Source organism: Hermetia illucens, chromosome 2, assembly GCF_905115235.1.
Source record: "Hermetia illucens chromosome 2, iHerIll2.2.curated.20191125, whole genome shotgun sequence".
In the NCBI taxonomy this organism is placed as follows: domain Eukaryota; kingdom Metazoa; phylum Arthropoda; class Insecta; order Diptera; family Stratiomyidae; genus Hermetia; species Hermetia illucens.
Genome location: NC_051850.1, coordinates 80,533,310 through 80,552,583, shown reverse-complemented (window position 1 = coordinate 80,552,583; position 19,274 = coordinate 80,533,310). Strand labels below are relative to the sequence as shown.

Sequence of the window (19,274 nt, the reverse complement as noted above, 5' to 3'; positions counted from 1 at the left end):
ACAACCTGACGGTCATGGTATCGCTCATAGATTTCTTCGTTATGTAGACTACGGAATCGTCCATCATCAATCATATAGGGTGCCAAAAATTCTTCGGAGGATTCTTCTCTCGAACGTGGCGAAGAGTTCGCAATTCTTCTTGTTAAGAACCCAATTCTCCGAGGAATACATAAGGACTGGCAAGATCATTGTCTTGTACAGTAAGAGCTTTGACCCTATGATGAGACGTTTCGAACGGAACAGTTTTTGTAAGCTGAAATAGGCTCTGTTGGCAGCCAACAACCGTGCGCGAATATCATCGTCGTAGCTGTTATCAGTTGCGATTTTCGACCCTAGATAGGAGAAATTATCAACGGAGACTACACTCCTATCTTAATTTTTCCGTTCAACCAGTGCGGTTTAATGTTGTTGGATGGTTGGTTTTTGGTACTGACGTTTTGTCTTGCCTTCATTGATGTGCAGCCCAAGATCTCGCGCCACCTGCTCGATCTGGATGAAGGCAGTTTGTACGTCTCTGGTCGTTCTTCGCATGATGTCGATATCATTCGCATAGACCAGTAGTTGGGTGGATTTAAAGAGAATCGTGCCCCTCGCATTTACCTCAGCATCACGGATCACTTTTTCAAGGGTCAGGTTAAAGAGGACGCATGATAGGGCATCCCCTTGTCTTAGACCATTATTGAAAAATGGTGCAACTAATGTCCATATTCCAACAGTTTTGCCATCGCTTGTCGCAAGGGAAAATTTGATCTGGGGCTCATTTGCCTGGAATGAAGCTTCTTTGTTATGGGCCAATGATGGTTTGGGCGTATGGAGTATCCCACCTAGCAAGACAGCGGATATCCTATAGGTGATACTCAGTAACATGATACCTCTATAATTGCTGTATCAGATGATATCTCCCTTTTTATGTATAAATACTATTATTAATTTAAATTAGGAGGAAGAGTATTTTGACGTTTGGACACTGCGCTGTTAAGAGTTAGGAAGTTGAACGAGTGTGTAGACACGCGTTTATTCACACATTTCACATTTGTCGGTAACACCATATCAAACCAGTTGATGTCAAATTACCACCAGGCACTTGATCGTTTAGACGAAACGACCCCGTTATAAACGAACAGGCTAATAAAGTGGTTCCGCAAGGTTCTCACGCAACTATGGTAGTTGACGTTATTTGAACCCCTGCTGATAAGCAAATATTTTTATGATGAGACCTCACGTCGCAGATTCGATAAGGCTTTTAATGGGGCTGAGATCTCAAGATATTTTTTAAGGGAGTTTTCCTATGTGACGGTTTCCAGAAATCGATTTTTTCTTTTATATATATTTTAAAAGCAGAATATGTTAGGAATATACGGTAAAAATTTCAGATCAAAATTCAAAATATTTACCAAGCTACATCAAATAAAAGAACACGAGCCATGTGACGTGCACACAAAATGGAACTTTAAAGACGTTTTTTTCAGAACTCCTTTTTTTTCAACCGGTAGGAAGCGCATCCGATCGCGGTGAAATATTTTACATAATATTCTACACCTTCGTAGCTCTGGTCCGAACCACGAATATGTATTTTCGTTAATAATTTCTAATTTTTATTCTGCATTTTCAATGGAAAATTGATCCGATTTTTGATGATTTTGCTTCACAACTTTGAATATTTAGTAAAATAAAATCATAATCGCCATTCGGACGTAAAGGCAAGCATATGGAATAAGAAAACGTTTCAATTTTTGATTTCAGTTTACTATAAATGGGAATATGCTTTACACCTGTTACCCAGATTTTTTTAGAGGAGCCTACTTAAGCCCCAAAAAGCAAATAAAAAAGATTATCAAACCTGTCAATTAAAAATGTAGTATCATAATTGAAGAACCCAATAATAACATTATCATCATCAACGGCGCAACAACTGGTATCCAGTCTAGGCCTGCCTTAATAAGGAACTCCAGACATCCCGGTTTTGCGCCGAGGTCCACCAATTCGATATCCCTAAAAACTGTCTGGCGTCCTGACTTACGCCATCGCTCCATCTTAGGCACGGTCTGCCTCGTCTTCTTTTTCTACCATAGATATTGCCCTTATAGACTTTCCGGGTGGGATCATCGTCATCCATACGAATTAAGTGACCCGCCCACCGTAACCTATTGAGTCGGATTTTATCCACAACCTGACGGTCATGGTATCGCTCATAGATTTCGTCATTGTGTAGGCTACGGAATCGTCCATCCTCATGTAGGGGGCCAAAAATTCTTCGGAGGATTCTTCTTTCGAACGCGGCCAAGAGTTCGCAATTTTTCTTGCTAAGAACCCAAGTTTCCGAGGAATATATGAGGACTGGCAAGATCATAGTCTTATACAGTAAGAGCTTTGACCCTATGGTGAGATGTTTCGAGCGGAACAGTCTCTGTAAGCTGAAATAGGCTCTGTTGGCTGACAACAACCTTCCGCGGATTTCATCGTCGTAGTTGTTATCGGTTGTGATTTTCGACCCTAGAGAGGAGAAATTGTCAACGGTCTCAAAGTTGTATTCTCCTATCTTTATTCTTCCTGTTTGACCAGTACGGTTTGATGTTGTTGGTTGATTCGTCTTCGGTGCTGACGTTGCCACCATATATTTTGTCTTGTCTTCATTGATGTGCAGCCCAAGATCCCGCGCCGCCTGCTCGATCTGGATGAAGGCAGTTTTGTACGTCTCGGGTGGTTCTTCCCATGATGTCGATATCGTCAGCATAGGCCAGTAGTTGGGTGGACTTGAAGAGGATCGTACCTCTGGCATTTACCTCAGCATCACGGATCACTTTCTCGAGGGCCAGGTTAATGAGGACGCATGATAGGGCATCCCCTTGTCGTAGACCGTTATTGATGTCGAATGGTCTTGAGAGTGATCCTGCTGCTTTTATCTGGCCTCGCACGTTGGCCGGGGTCAGCCTAGTCAGTCTTATTAATTTCGTCGGGATACCTAATTCTCTCTTGCCCGTGTACAGTTTTACCCTGGCCATGCAATCATAGGCGGCTTTAAAGTCGATGAACAGAAGGTGCAACTGTTGTCCATATTCCAACAGTTTTTCCATCGCTTCCCGCACAGAGAAAATCTGATCTGTTGCTGATTTGCCTGGAGTGAAGCCTCTTTGGTATGGGCCAATGATGTTCTGGGCGTATGGGGCTATCCGCCCTAGCAAGATAGCAGAGAATATCTTAAAGATGGTACTCAGCAACGTGATACCTCTATAATTGCTGCACTGTGTGATATCTCCCTTTTTATGTATGAGACAGATAATGCCATTGATTCGCGGTCCCATACCTTGAGCACCAGTTGGTGAACCACTTGGTGTAACTGGTCGCCTCCATATTTAACCAATTCGGTTGTAATTCCATCAGCTCCTGGCGACTTATGATTTTTTAGCCGATGAAATGCACTCCAATTCTGCCGTTCACATGCATTCCCTTTATTAGATGATGACATCATACATGGCTTAGAAACCGATAAATTCACGTAAAATATACAATTTTGACCTTCTATAACTTTGTTAGTAATAGTTAGATTTTTGTCAAACTTTCCAAAATTATGCATTGTATTATTACTTAAATTCCAAACTCCAACCAAACTTTATATTTACATGAATCGCGAAACTTTCACCTTCTATCACTTTGTTAATAATAGTTAGATCGTAACTTTCCAGAATTGTGTCTTATATTATTGCCTACACTACTACCAGATTTTGTACTTCTAGGATGAACTTAAAGGGGTTTTCTACGGAAATTTGTAAAATATGGTAATATACTATTGGTACCTTTATTTAATACGTACAGCCCCGTAGGTATCAATCTGATACAAATTGAGTTTGCATGTTGAGGCCGCATGTATAGATTTGATACATATTTGATTTACATGGGAGGCCACATGTATACAAATACTTATTCAACATCATCTGTGAACTCCTCAACAGTATAGAGAATTAAAAAAACACTTCTGGCCTGGGAGTGTCACCTACTCAAAAAAAGCTGGTATTAAGGGGGTCATCCCGTGTGAAGGCCGTTTTTTTCGCTTTTTTGAGAATTTTTTTGTGAAGAACTGAATAAAGATACAAATACGAATTCTTCATCATAGATTTATTAATATCTTGAGCGTTCATAGTAATTTTTCTACCCGATTGCATAGTTCATTACTGAAATACAGAGCAATTTATAACCCATCTCCAAAAAAGGTGTTTTTCTGCTGCCACGCTAGAGGGCGCTGCGGTCATCTTAAAGAAGAAAAGTAAGCGGCATTTTAACGTACAGCCACACCTACAGTCCGCAAACTAGGATTATTAAAAAATATTAAAAACTAAATTTTTGATGCCTTGTTTTTTGACGGCTTCTCCAATGAATAAAAAAAACTATTGAATGAATCGCAATTATTCTAGTTTGCGGAAATATGTTCTGAATAAGTCGTGAAAATTTCAAAGAACTTCGTTGGATAGATTTCGGGCTATGGTGGCAGCAGAGTTTCAATATGCGATTTCGAGAAAAACGCATTTAAAAAGTAGAATGCGATTTTTAGCCATAAAACCTTAACCTTAGGTTTCTTTAAGGAACACATGGACAGCCTTGGCTTCAATTTTTGTCCTTTTAGCGAAGTCATTCGGACCGATAAATACGAGCTTTATTACGGCGATCGACATAAATCTGGCATGTAACTTATCACGTGTTTAACACTATAATTTCCGAACGACCCCGAATATCAAAAAGTCATATTAGAATGGGACGTATTTTGAGGCCTAGATTTCGAATGAATGCACCATTGTGATTTTTTCAGATTCTTCGGCTGGATAGGTTCTGAGAACGAGACCTGTTACATTTTTTGGGGTCCACATTCTGAACCCTAACTCCCCTATGTTGCACCCGGTATCAAAAATATCATCAGTTTCGAAAAGTACTAATTGAGCCCTTTCATTTGATATACACACCACACGACCATAATCTGTGAAAAAAATGTACACCCCCCTTTCAAAATTATGCCATCTATTACGTGTAAATGGTTACACAGACCACACATTCTCACCAAATTTCGTGACAATTGGCTTAGCCGTTCCCGAGTAAATCCGATGTGACAGACAAACAGATAGACGGACAGACGGACAGACAATCGATTTTAATAAGGTTTTGTTTCACACAAAACCATAAAAAGGTTGAAATATGAGCGATTTTAATGTATTTCAACATTATTTTGAATACTACCTTTACAACAGGGAGCAGCCAAATACATCTTCCATCTTCCATTACCGCAAGACGCCGTTCATTGTCTTTTAAAATTGAACTAAGGCATCTTCACACATTTCCACCTTACTCCGTGCACAAAAGCACTTACGTACGCAATTAAAAGCCGCTGGTAACCAGACATATGTGTATTATATTTGTTACTATCCGCAAGATTTATTACACATTCAAATTCATATACATGTCTACCTCGAGTAATTGATACTGATATGCAAATAACTACAAACAGCCAAAAAAGGAAAACTAAAACGTCCCCATGGACAGCGCCATTCATATAAGTTCACTTTATATGATGATGACGTCACACACGTCTTAGGGTGCATTAAATTTACCCGAAATACGAAACTTTGACCTTCTATAACTTTGTTAATTATGGGTGGATTGCCTTCAAACTCCTCAGAATTATGTCCTAATCCGCCTATGCTGCTGCCACATTTGGTATTTCTGAGATGTACTTAGGGGGGGGTTTTCCGGTAAATTTCTAAAATATGGTAGCATATTATGATTAACTTTATTTGTACAGATATCAGAACGGACTGTATTTTGAGGTCTAGATTTCATATAGATGCATCACTGTGATTTTTTTCAGATTTTTCGGTTGGATGGGTTCTGAGAACAAGACCTGTGTCACCTTTTGGAGAATACATTTTGATCTCAATCTCCCTTATGTTTTACCCAATATCAAAAATAAGTCCAGTTTCGAAAAGTACTATTTGAACCCTTTCATTTGACACCCCATGTCTGCATGGTTAAAGCACAAGACTGCCGTACGGAAGGTCGCGGTTCGCATCTCACTGGTGGCAATGAGATTTGTATTGTGATTTGATCGTGTCGTGTCGGATACCAGTCGACTCAGCGGTGAATGAGTACCTGAGTCAAATCAGGGTAATAATCTCGGGCGAGCGCAATGCTAACCACATTTCCTCCTATAGGGTAGTGTAATCCTGCAGTGTACCGTTACGGTCTTGAATGAGGTGCTCTAACACACTTCAAAGCCCTTATCCAATATCGATTGTTGCGCGATTATTATTATTATTTGATACCCCACATGACGATATTCTGCTGAAAAAAATGTACACCCCTCTTTCACATGTATATAGAACCCCTCTTCAAACTTAACACAAAATGGCGCCTGTCGCTGCATGTAAAGGAGCCCACATACCACATATTCTCACCAAATTTGGTGGCAGTCGGTTCAGCCGTTTCCAAGTAAATCGGGTGTGGCAGACGGATAGACAGACATTGAATCCAGTTTCGCAAAGTTTTATTCCACACAAAACCTTAAAAACGGCCACACTTGAAAAGGAAGAAGACGCTATTTAGTGCAAAGTCTAGGACAGTAATTCTACACATTTTACACAAACAGTCGTCAGAAGTCAAACTTGTATTTTTCACGGGAAATTGTTGCACCTTATGCAATAGAGTATACCATATATAAGAAGATTATGCCAAAGTGAGATAACAAAGCAAAATGTTGTATGGTATACGATACGTCCACACATACCACATATGCATGCCCAAAAATGCGTAGCGATTACATAACACAACCACAAAACTTTTCATTATTAAAGCGCCCAATTTCCGATATTCACAATGTAGTGAATATAAAAATCCATTTGTTGGTAGCATACCTTAAGTTGGTAGTTCACGTTAGGTACAATATCAGTAAAAATTCAATTCAAAACTTAATGTTTAAAAGCAGAAGATTATGTGAAAGTAACATGAGTCGACCTTCTAGGTGAAACGCTGCCTTAAATATATTAATATTTTGATCGCTCTCACGATGAGCGCATTATAATTAATTTATGTTCACTCGACAACCGCAGTGACTAAATTCTTTATTGTAATTGTGACAACATGAAGCACGTACAAGATGAATCGTTTGTTACAATTCGCTTAATGGTTTGGAATTTACTTATTTTCACTTTCTTCGAAGCTGTTGTATGGGAAAGTTTGCAGTCTTGCCTACGAGTGAAAATGCAAAATATCGCTGCGCCAATTGAATAATGTTACTGGAAAAAACATTTGATTGAATAGTTTGAGGGGACAAAAGTCGCGAAAGGAGAAAGCAACGGAAACTTCTCAAGCGCACAAGCACTCTGGATTTTTTTTTGTTTCAAGAAAGTAGCTCCAACTTATTTCCACTTGCTACTCCCGAAGGTCATTAACTACTAGCTGCTTAAATATAGCACATACATACTGACCAAACTTGAAAACAGAGAATTTTTCAATCGCATTCGCACACACACAAGTTATATGGTTCCGCCAGTTGCCGTTATCAAGGTTGCGAATATAATTACTTCTGCAAGAGATTTCTCAAGTGATATTTAGCAACGAAGTTAATTAAAAAATGAAATGCAAGGACGTTCACGAAAACCCGTCTCTCGAAGCTTTACCAGAGTTTCGATCTATTTCCTACATTTGGATTAAATATGCTTTCTCATACCCCATACATGATTTAACAATTGTAATGAACTACTTGTGTACACTGACAAGTTTGAAATTCGGGTTTTCCGTAGTCTTTAACTAGAACAAGTCGGGAAACCGGAAGCTGGACGCCTCAGGTAGGAAAGGTTTTGTGTACTTCTTCCATAAAGACATTTGAGTGTACATTTGTCGCATTAGTACCCCGCCATGCTATTAACATAGTATGCTGATCCCAAGCCCAGATAAAGGAAGGTTTGTACTACCCTCAGTAAGACAAAAATAAAATGCTAAGACCAGGGAAAGAGGTAAAATATAGTTGAATTCATTCCACTATGATAAATCTTACCTGATCTCTTTTGGTGACAGGTCGACCAAGAAAATGCATCCAATGTCCATAGAAACAACATGATCGGATTGAGTAACAAGCCTCGGAAAAATGATAGGGCCTCCACCTCAGTCGACGCGGCGGTCCTGTCTAGAAATGGGCAAGGGTTCTTGACGCATGGACGGCGTCAGGACGTAAGCAAGTTAGTCCGCACACAACGAACAAAACAAATACGTGTCTGCACGCTAAATATTGGTACCCTAACTGGAAAAACCGAGGAACTCGCAAGAGCCCTTCGGAAAAGGTGCATTGACATCTGCGCTCTGCAAGAAACCCGATGGTCTGGTTCCAAAAGCTGCGTCATTGAACGCGAACGCGGTAAAAATGGCTACAAACTTCTCTATTTTGGTAACCCACACACTCAATACGGTGTTGGCGTTGCCATCTCAGAGAGTTCCCGTGATACCATTAAAAAGTTGGACAATTTGATGATCGGCTGATGAAGGTCACCATTATATCAGCTGATCGCACTAGTTAATTTTTCACCGCATACGCACCACAGGTAGGTCGATTTGATGCCCAGAAAGATGCCCTCTGACAACTTCTCGATGAAAAGAATTTTAATGCGCCTGCTGATGACTATATCATCATTGCCGGTGACCTTAATGGTCATGTGGATTAAAAGGCAGACGGTAACAGGTACTATTGGGGAAAGGAGTTTGGAGCGCGTAATTAGGGTGGCGAGGGTATAATCGATTTTGCGGACACCCATGACCTTGTACTTATGAAGACATGGTTCATCAAACGATTGTTTCATTTTCCTACATTTTATAGTGGGAACAGTAAAACGCAAATCGACAATATTCTCATAAGACGCCGACCTTTTACCACTGTCATTGATTGCAAAGCCGTTCCCTATGAGACGCACCTCAACATCGGCCATTGATTGCCGTCCTGCGAATTAAGCCACCGATAAAACGGCGTGAGGAACGCACGGGCCCGCCGCGTATGGTAGCGATTTGGTGAGAAGAAAGAAGAAACGATCTCACTCACATGATTACCAACCATTACAAATGTGGAAGAATCATGGAACCAAATGAAAGAGACGATCCACAAAGCGGCCTCTGCAACCCTCGGGGTCATCAAGCCGAGTAAGCGAAACATCAACCGAGATACTTGGCTTTGGAATGATGATGTTGAAATGAAGGTCCGTGAAAAGAAACGACTCTACCACAAATTTCTCGGCGATAAAACGCTCACCAATTGGCAAATGCTAACCGGGCATCGAAGAAAGCAGTCGCTGTCACCCGAACAGCCCATTACAAAAATCTTTACGATAAACAGGACATTCGGGATGGCGAAAGAGATCTGTATCGACTTGCCAAAAGCCGAAACGAACGCGCATATGATATCGAACACTTCTGTTGCGTTAATGACAAGAAAGGTACTTTGCTTACCAATCGTCGAGCCGCCGATAGCAAGAATATTACGAGCAGATTTCAACTGAAGAATTTGCTCATCCTCCACTTCCACAATCACTGCATTAACAGTTCCACCTGTTAGCGCAACCGAAGTCGAGGAAGCAATAAGACGAATGAAATCGGGGAAAGCTACAGGACCTGATGACATCGCATCTGAGCTCTAGAAAGCGAAGAGCTGGGACCCAACACTGTGGATCAATTGTTAAATTGGATTATTCAGGAAGGCCGAACACCATCTGTTTGGGAAGAAAGTACTACAGTTCCAATATGGAAAAAGATTTTTGAACGCATTCTTCACAACCGTATTCGCGTAATCGTTCAAATAACCGTGAATCAAACCGCATTTGTCAAGAACTGTGAAACTACTGACACGGTGCGGTTACCAATGGAGAACCGCCGTGAGAAGCGTCGCTCTCTTCACGTTACATTTCTGGATCTGGAAAAAGCGTTTCACCGTGTGCCACACGAAATCTTCTATTATGCTCTACGACAACATTTAGTGCCAAAAGAACTCATGCGCTGGGTTCAATTGTTCTACCACGGTCCGAAAAGTAAAGTTCGAAGTGTGCAAGTGTATCAAAACCGCTTTGTGTCGCTGTTGGTGTTCATCAAGGAAACGCCCTCTCACCACTCCACTTTGTGCTTGTTATGGACACTGTCATACGAGACATCCAACGTCCAGCGGGTTATACACTGCTTTATACAGATATGTTTTCTTAAGGGGGTCATCCCGTGTGTCGGGTTGGAGAAATCGATTTTTTTTTCGCATGAATTGTATCTATATATAGTAGAGAATATGTGGGCAAAAGGATTTTCCGATATTCCGAGTCCTTCAGAAATTACAGGATTAAACAGGTAAGGAGTTTGCAGCCACGGCTAGAGTACTCGATCAGAAAGAGCATCGAATCTTTTTTTTGCCTGTTAGTTTTTTACCTGAGCCTTATAAATTTGAACACAGGTATAAATATAAAAAGATGAAAAACCAATCAATTGTCTAAACTTATTTTCTGTTTGGAATAAAAAGGATAATCCAGTCTAGAGTGAGCACTGAAAGGCTTACAAGCTATACTCAGTTATATTTTGTTGTAAGTATTGTGCTGTTTGTGTGTTCAGTGATTTTTTTTAAATGGATCGTACGAAGAGAGATCGCTTTAACATTCAACGTCATCCTCGCACTAAAAAACGAGTATTTCATGGGAATCGATAGTTATCAGAGAAGAAAAAGGACTTCGCATCAACATCAGCAAAGAAACTTTTTGCAAGCATGAACATGGATGTTCCAATTGCGACAAGTTTTGTATATTGTATCATATATTGGATTTTGCTGGAGTTTTCTCCGGTATTTCTGCAAATTTCTGCAAATAATAAAATATACGTAGTAGTAAAAAAAGGAATGCGTAGGACATGTCGAGAAAAGAATGGGAACGCGGCTTAGAAATGCAAAGAAGAATCACAAAGGCATTGGTGGAAAAGGGGCTGGAAAACTTACTGATAAGGACCTCACTACATTTTTTGGGCTAGCTATTCGTCGACACGCAAATTCGATAGAAGGAATGACGCAAGAAATTTGGGAAACCTTCCATAAATGTTCTACAGACGAAAATCCTCAGCATCAAAATTGTCCAGTAGGCGAGGACAGTTGGTGCAAATGCGCAAAGCGGAAGCTAAAGGAGAACTGGATAGTTTCCACCACGAGAAGGCACTTTTGACTGAAGAAGTTCAAACAGTCTTCAAACCAATCTACGAAGTTTTGTCACGAGATGATCTGTTGAACAGATGTTTAGGAGCAGAGACCTGGAATAACAATGAGTCGTTAAATGCATAGATCTGGACTTTCGCTCCTAAACACCTTCATTCTGGGGCCAAGGTCGTAGAAATAGCCACTTTTCTGGCTGTAATTATTTTCAATGAAAGATTCAATGGCATTCTCAAAATCCTAGTGACAATGGGATGTCAAGTTGGTCACATATGACAGGTTTATGCCGACCGCCGTAATGAAGCGCGAATTTGGCGGTCCGAACGACGATCGACTGATCTCGCTAAAAGAGCCAGAATTGAAAGCAGAGAGCAACAATCGGCCCTACAAGACTTTTTTGAAGAAATGGAGGGTGCTCTCTATGGGCCAAGTATAGCAGATTAATGGTGAGCTAAAATTTTACTATTGATAATGACATTTAAATTTTCAAATGCGTTTTTCTCGAAACTGCATCTTGAAAATCGGCTGCCACCATAGCTCAAAATCTATCCAACCAAATTCTTTGAAATTTTCACGGCTTCTTTAATACATATTTCTACGGTCCGCAAACTAGGATAATTGCAATCGGACGGGTAGTTTTTTTTTATTCCTAAAAAAAAGCCGTAAAAAAACACCAAAATCCAAAAAATTAAGTTTAAAAGCCCACCAAAAATTTACCTTTTAATATTTTCCAATTATCCTAGTTTGCGGACCGTGGAATATTGTCCACATTAAAATGCCGTTTAGTTTTTTTCCCTCAGATGAACACAGCGCCCTCCAGCGTGGCAGCAGAAAAACACCTTTTTTTGGAGATGGGTGCATAAATTAACACGTATTCCGAAAATTAGCTACGATATCAAGCTGAAAAATTTATCATATATACTAGAGATATCAATAAACACATGGTGAAAAAATCACGTTTCTATCTTTATCCAATCTTTCAAAGTAATTTTTCAAAAAAAGGCAAAAAAAAACGGCCTTCACACGGGATGACCCCCTTAACATAGCATCACATAGCAAAAATGATTTTGAGCAACTTGTCCAAAAATGGAATGATCCTCATGCAAAACGGTCTGAGATTGAATTTAAACAAAACTGAACTTTTGACGACCGATCCCCATGAAACAGGCACAATCACTGTCAATGGCAGTGATCTGCCCAAAACTGAGCGATTTAAATACCTTGGATCAATACTATCAGCCAATGGAGAACTTCGTTATGAAATTGTTTCACGCACCTGGATGAAGTGGCGTTCCAGAACTGGCGTTCTTTGTGATCGAAGTACCAACGAACGTCTCAAATCTACATTTTACCGCAATGTCGTCCGTCCTGTCGCTGTCTATGGTTCTGAGCGAACGTCTTGCGGTAATGGAGACGAAGATGTTGCCGAAATATGGATATCCGCGACCGATATAGTGTTGCCCCGATCATGGAAAAATTGCGAGAGAGGCATCTTCGATGGTATGGTTACGTAATTCGCGCTAACCGGAATTCACTTGTCAAAATTGGTCTGATTATTGAAGTCGATGTTAAGCGACCAAAAGGCCGGCCAAAACAATGGTGGCTTGATACGCTGGATGGGGATTTAAAAGCCTCGCGATTGTATCCAGATCAGGCATTTGATAGAGCCAAATGGCGAAATCTCTTTCCCAGAATTGGTTGGATAACGATGTCCAGCATATATACGCTACCCACTTATAATTTAAAATTCTTGGTTGCCCATCGATTCCTTTACAATTTTTGCCGTATGTTTAGGGTCATTATCATGTTAAAAAATGACCCGCGATGATACTCCTCCATTTTTAAGGTTTTGTTTTATCGGTTTACTAGCAGAAACCTATTAATGCGAAATTTAGTGGAAAAATGAAAACTTTGCATGCAGTGTAACATTGTCCTATGTTGGCTTATAGCGAGGGTCCCCATACATGCAAAAGGCGTGTGAAATATTTTCCTTTCACCCAATATGTCGGATATCAAATGAAAGGGCTCAGTCATACTCTTCAATATCGATATAAGATTTGACATTGGTTCCCCTCCCTTGGGAGTGCGGGAGTCCCAAAGGTGTCCATTGCTTCAAGGACTCGTTCTCAAAAACTACTCAACTCAAAAACTTTAAAAATATTATGGTGGTCCATGCACATGGTATCTAGGACTCAAAGTACACTCCATGCCGACATCTGCTTAAATAAAGTTAATAATAGTGTGTTACTACGTTTATTATTAGTACAGTGCGCGCAACTTCTATATACGCACCCCATATATTGCTCGTTGTGACTATATAGAAGCCTTGAGAAATATAAAGTTTATATGATAGTAAATGTATCTTTATTTAAGTTTAGAATAACAAAAAAAATTAACAAAATACATCTTGATTTCTTTTTAAATTGCCAAAAAATACATTTTTACTGCGCAATTTCTATATACGCACTTACACTTTTAAGCTTATTAAAATAAATAAACGCATATTGACTAGTTACTAATATTTTGTTTTGCCCCCATTGGACCTTATCACTTCGAAAATTCGATTAGGCGTTGAGGCTATTAAATGTTTAAAGTATTTTCTTCGATTTGATCCCAGCATTCTAAAACTTTTGTCTTTAACTTAAGTACGGAGCTAAATTGGCGTTCATTCGCATAGACTTTCCTTGCAAGTATCCCCCATATATTCTCTATCGGGTTAAGATCAGGACTTCGATGGGACCACTGCAAATTTTTTATTTGTTTGTCATTTAAAAATGATTTCGTGTATGCAGTAGCGTGCACCGCGGCGTTGTTATGTTGGAAATTTCAGGAAATGTTATTATTCTTATCTAAATGTGGCATAAAAATGGCTTCCAGAAGCTCAGTATAAATTACTGAGTTCATTTTGATTGGTACGATTCCCTGCCGAAGGTTACAGGGAAAAGAAAATGCCCCCCAAACCATAACACTGCCGCCTCCAAAGTTGCGACTCATTCGAGGAGCTTCATTTTTTTTAGATCGTGCCAAAATGCGCTAAATCCAGCTGGGCCGTAAAGCTTGAATTTCTCCTCTTCCGAAAAAATTACTGCCTTCCATTTTTCATCCCATTTCATCCACGATCTATTCAATTTGAGACGAGCCTTATTATTTGTCGGTGTTAAATGAGCTACTTTAGCAGGTTTTCTAAGGTTTTGGTAAACCTTATTAAAATCGGTTCACTGTCTGTCTGTCCGTCTGTCTGTCTGTCTGTCCGTCGCACGGTTATAGCGATTGACACCAAATTTGGTAGAAAGGTGGGAACTGTGAACGCTCACGCATACAGTGAATTACATCGTTTTACGTCGAATTTAAGGGGGGTCCCCATACATGCAAAAGGGGGGTGTAAAATTTTTTTTCACCAAATATAGTCATGTGGGATATCAAATTAAAGGTCTCAATTAGTACTTTTCAAAGCCGATCTTAGTTTTGACATTCGTTGGAAGGGTGAGGAGCGCAGGGGGTTGAAAGTGATCACTTCTTTAACGGGGCCATTCTCAGAAACTACACAACCCAAATATCTGAAAAGAATCCGGAGGCTGCCACTATATGGTGCCTGGGCTTCGAAATACCTTCCATGCCGATATCTGTTCAAATAAAGTTAATAATAGTATACTACTACAATTTTTTGTAATTGGTTAGAAACCCCCCTTAAGTTCATCCTAGTACCATGATATAGGCTATAATATAGAGCATGATCTTACCAAGTTTGGTGGAAATCGCACTATTACTAACAAAGTTATAATACCTCAAATTTGTTGCTTCTTTGAAAATTGAAGACTTCATAGTCAATATCACCCGAAAGTGGATACTCTCACATAATATATGGATATATTACGTGCTACGTACTAAGAAATACACAAAACCTTTCGTACCTGAAGCGTCCAGCTTCCGGTTTCCCGACTTGTTTATAGTTAATGAAGTTATCGGTAAGGAAAATCTGTTGCAAACGTCTCTTTTTAATAGGAAGAAGGAATTTCGGCATAATCTGGAACGAACCAAATTTTATTTCTAGTAGCTTTCTCTTTTCCCGTTTTTAAGGTTTTGTGTAAAACAAAACCTTATTAAAATTGATTCAATGTCTGTCTGTCTGTCTGTCACACGCATTTTTCTCCAAAGCGGCTAAACCGATCCGAACGAAATTTGGTGGACAGATGGGAACTATGAAATCCCACGCATACAGTGGCATACATTTAGGTGGAGTTTAAAGGGGGGCTCCCCATACATGCAAAAGGGGGATTCAAAAAATTTTTTCACCGGATATAGTTGTGTAGGGTATCAAATGAAAGGTCTCGATTTGTACTTTCTATCTTTATAAATTGCAAAGTGCGTGAGTAAAGAGTCAAAATATACGCACTTGAAGTGAGACAGGACTCATTTTCGGAAACTACCCAACCTAAAAATCCGAAAAAAATCAGGATAGTGCGCCTAGATGAAATCTAGGCCTCAAAATATGTCCCATTCCGATATCTGCTCAAATAAACTTACTAATAGTATATTACTACTTTTTAAAAATTTACTGAAAAACCCCGCTAAAATTCATCCTAGGACTTCCGAATTTTGTACCAGCATAGGGGACAATATTTCGTATATATGTACTGAATTTCATGGAAATCAGGCAATTAACGTCAAAGTTATAGCAGTTCAAACTTAGCAATTTCGCGCGAGTTTACTGCTTCCAAAGCCATGCAAATCAGATGCTGACGCCATAATTACCCGGAATAATTGACATTCGCGTGGAATATTAAAGTCACATTTATGAAGAATATATTTATCTGCAGCCCTTTTTAAGGTTTTGTGTAAAACACTTATGTGAAATTTAATCTTCGAGAGATGTCCCATTCCGGTATCTGCTCAAAAAATTTACTAATAGTATATTATCAACTTTTGGAAATAGACTAAAAAACTCCGCTTAAGTTCATCCTAAGTGTACTAAATTTTGCACATAGAGCACATGAGCACATGAAAATCCAACTATTAGTGGGAAAGTTATAAGCCCTTGTTAAGGTTTTGTATGAAACAAAACCTTATTAGAATCGAGACGGTGTCTGTCTGTCCGTCTGTCTGTCTGTCTGTCACACCCGATTTATTCGGAAACGGCTAGACCGATTATCACGAAAATTGGTGAGAGTATGTAATCTGGTGTTCCCTTTACATGCAGTAAGTGGCGCCATCTTATGTTAAGTTTAAGGGGGGGGGGGCTCCCCATACATGTGAATGGAAGGTGTAAATTTTTTTTTTACAGAATGTAGCCATGTGGGGTATCAAATGAAAGGTCTCAATTATTACTTTTCGAAACTGGTTCAATATTTGATGTTGGGTGAAACATAGGGGAGTGAGGGTTCAAAATATGACCCCCAAAAAGTGTAACAGGTCTCGTTCTCAGAACCTATCCTACCGAAAAATCTGAAAAAAATCACAGTGGTGCATCTCTAGGAAATCTAGGCCTCAAAATATATCCGGTTCCGGTATCTGCACAAATAAAATTAATAACAGTATATTTCCACATTTTAGAAATTTCCCCGCCAACCCCCCTTTTGTTCATCCCAGAATTATAAAATTTATCATGGGTGTAATGAAGACCACAATGCACAAGTTGGTCAAGTTTGAAGAAAATGAAACTAATATTAACAAAGTTGTAAGGTGTGAAACTTTGCCATTTTTTGTGAATTTCGTGCACTCTACAACCTGTATGACGTCATCATTACATATCAATCCATTTTATGAATGGGGTCGCAAAGAATTATTTTGTTTTAGTTTTTTAGTCACAACTACATTAAACAGAGATGTATAATATGTATGTAGGTATATAGTATATGCGTGCTAATGAAGTTTGCGGGTAGTATCTAATTCAGATATTTGTACATTAAACTAGCGGTATTTAATATACATACTATATATGTACATATGAACGCTTTTGTGCACAAAGTAAATCGGAAATATGGGTACGATGAATTTATATACATGCATATATGTGTACAGTATTCGGAAATAGGCACCTTGTTTGTTTAGGGTGAGCGTAATATCTATGGCTGTAATATGTACGTATGTCTCGTAGTTTGGAAAAACATGAAGGATTATGTTGGATTTGTAGCTATATACGGATAGAAAAATGTGCGTTGAAATTTCTTACATAAGATGAACACAAAACCTTTATACCCGAAGCGCGAACTTACGGTATTCCGACTTGTTTTCTTGGTCTTATCATGGCAAATTATCTCAAAACCACTGAACAGATTTTGATTCTATCAAATTCCAATCGTAAGTTGTCCATGATTCATAATTTTTCAAAAGATCCCTCCCGCCGGTTTTTGAGATTTTTCGGAGCAACTTTTAACTTTTTCTTTTTCACAAAAGCTTTTACTCCATCGCCATTCCATGCTCTTTGAATCGTCCATTCTTTAGATCTTTTTTTGCCTACCAGAAACGAATATCCACCAAAAACACGGCAGCTGACACCGCGAAATCTCGTGCACTTTTATTGCAATGCTAAGGGATCTCCTCGTAACTAAATAATATTGTGTAGCTTAACACATGTTCAAACAATGACTATATAAATTTATTTTCCTATTACATTAGTAATAATAATAATAATCGTTGGCGCAACAATCCATATTGGATCAGGGCCTTGAAGTGTGTTAGAGCACTTCATTCAAGACCGTAACGGTACACTAGGAGACAATGTGGTCAGCATTGCGCTCGCCCGAGATTATTACCCTGATTTGACTCAGGTACTCATTCACAGCTGAGTCGACTGGTATCCGACATTAAATCACGATGCAAATTCCACTGCCACCAGTGAGATTTGAACCGCGACCTTCCGTATGACAGCCTGGTGCTCTAACCACTGAGCTATCCGGACACACGGACATTAGTGATAGGGGAAAAAATAATGTTATGAGAACAGTTTTGGCATGGTACAAAATTGAGCCAACGCGGTACTCCTATTCTCTTTAAAGAGAGGGAAGAAAGAAACAAAGGCCTAATTTCAAATTGAACGGATTATATCCACATTATAAAATATGATAGTAAATAATTTTTTTTGCTAACTTCAACGCATACGCTATTGTGGCGCGGCAGGATTCGCAGCATTCGAAATTTATTTCGAATGTTGCGAGTGCGAGCAGCGCAGACTGCGATTTGTTGATGGGGATGATGATGTGCTTGCAAAACAAGTCTCTTATAGATTCCACGACCAACCTTAATTCGTCGGGACATATGGTATCTCACCCAGGCAATAATCTTTCCGTTCTTTTAGAAGACATTACCGACTCTCGTGTTCGGGCACTTCTCCAAAAGTTCAGCCAGATTACTACCAACTGTAGTCTCTCCAAACCAGTGAAGCACAATGTGCAGCACCACATTATCACTACTGGTTCCCCGATCTTCTCGAAGGTGCGTCCTCTACCATCTCAGAAACTGGCAATTGCACGGAAAGAGTTTGAACAACTCGTTCAACAGGGTATCTGCAGGCCCTCAAACAGCTGTTGGTCTTCCCCACTGCATATGGTCCCTAAGCCAAACGGCGAATGGCGCCCATGTGGGGATTACAGAAGGCTAAATGCACAGACTGTTCCTGACCGATATCCAATTCCACTCATCCACGACTTTGCGCATCACCTCGCGAATTGCCGCATCTTTTCGACCTTGGACTTAACCAAGGCTTATCACCAAATTCCAGTAGCTCCTGAAGACATTCCAAAGACGGCAATATGCACACCCTTTGGACTCTTCGAGTTCACCCGAATGACTTTCGGATTGTGCAATGCGGCGCAAACCTTTCAAAGGTTCATTCACTCAGTCCTGCGAAACCTCGAATTCTGTTTCGTATATTTGGATGATGTTTTGGTCGCTTCTTCCACTGAGTCTGAGCACTTAGCCCATCTCGAGTGCATTTTTCAACGTCTCCTTGAGGCCGGTTTAGTCCTAAACGTTGAGAAATGCAAATTCCTTCAACAACAGGTGAGATTCCTCGGCCATTTCATTTCCCCTGAAGGAATACAGCCCGACCCAGACAAGGTGCAAGCGATAACAAGCTTCCCGCGTC

The 19,274-nt window shown here is 39.8% G+C and overlaps 1 protein-coding gene across 1 annotated transcript in view; it reads right to left on the bottom strand.

Moving 5' to 3' along the window:
* The window catches only part of LOC119648989 (LHFPL tetraspan subfamily member 3 protein), a 124,357-nt gene that overhangs the window by 12,573 nt on the left and 92,510 nt on the right, over positions 1-19,274 (bottom strand). The window lies entirely within an intron of this gene.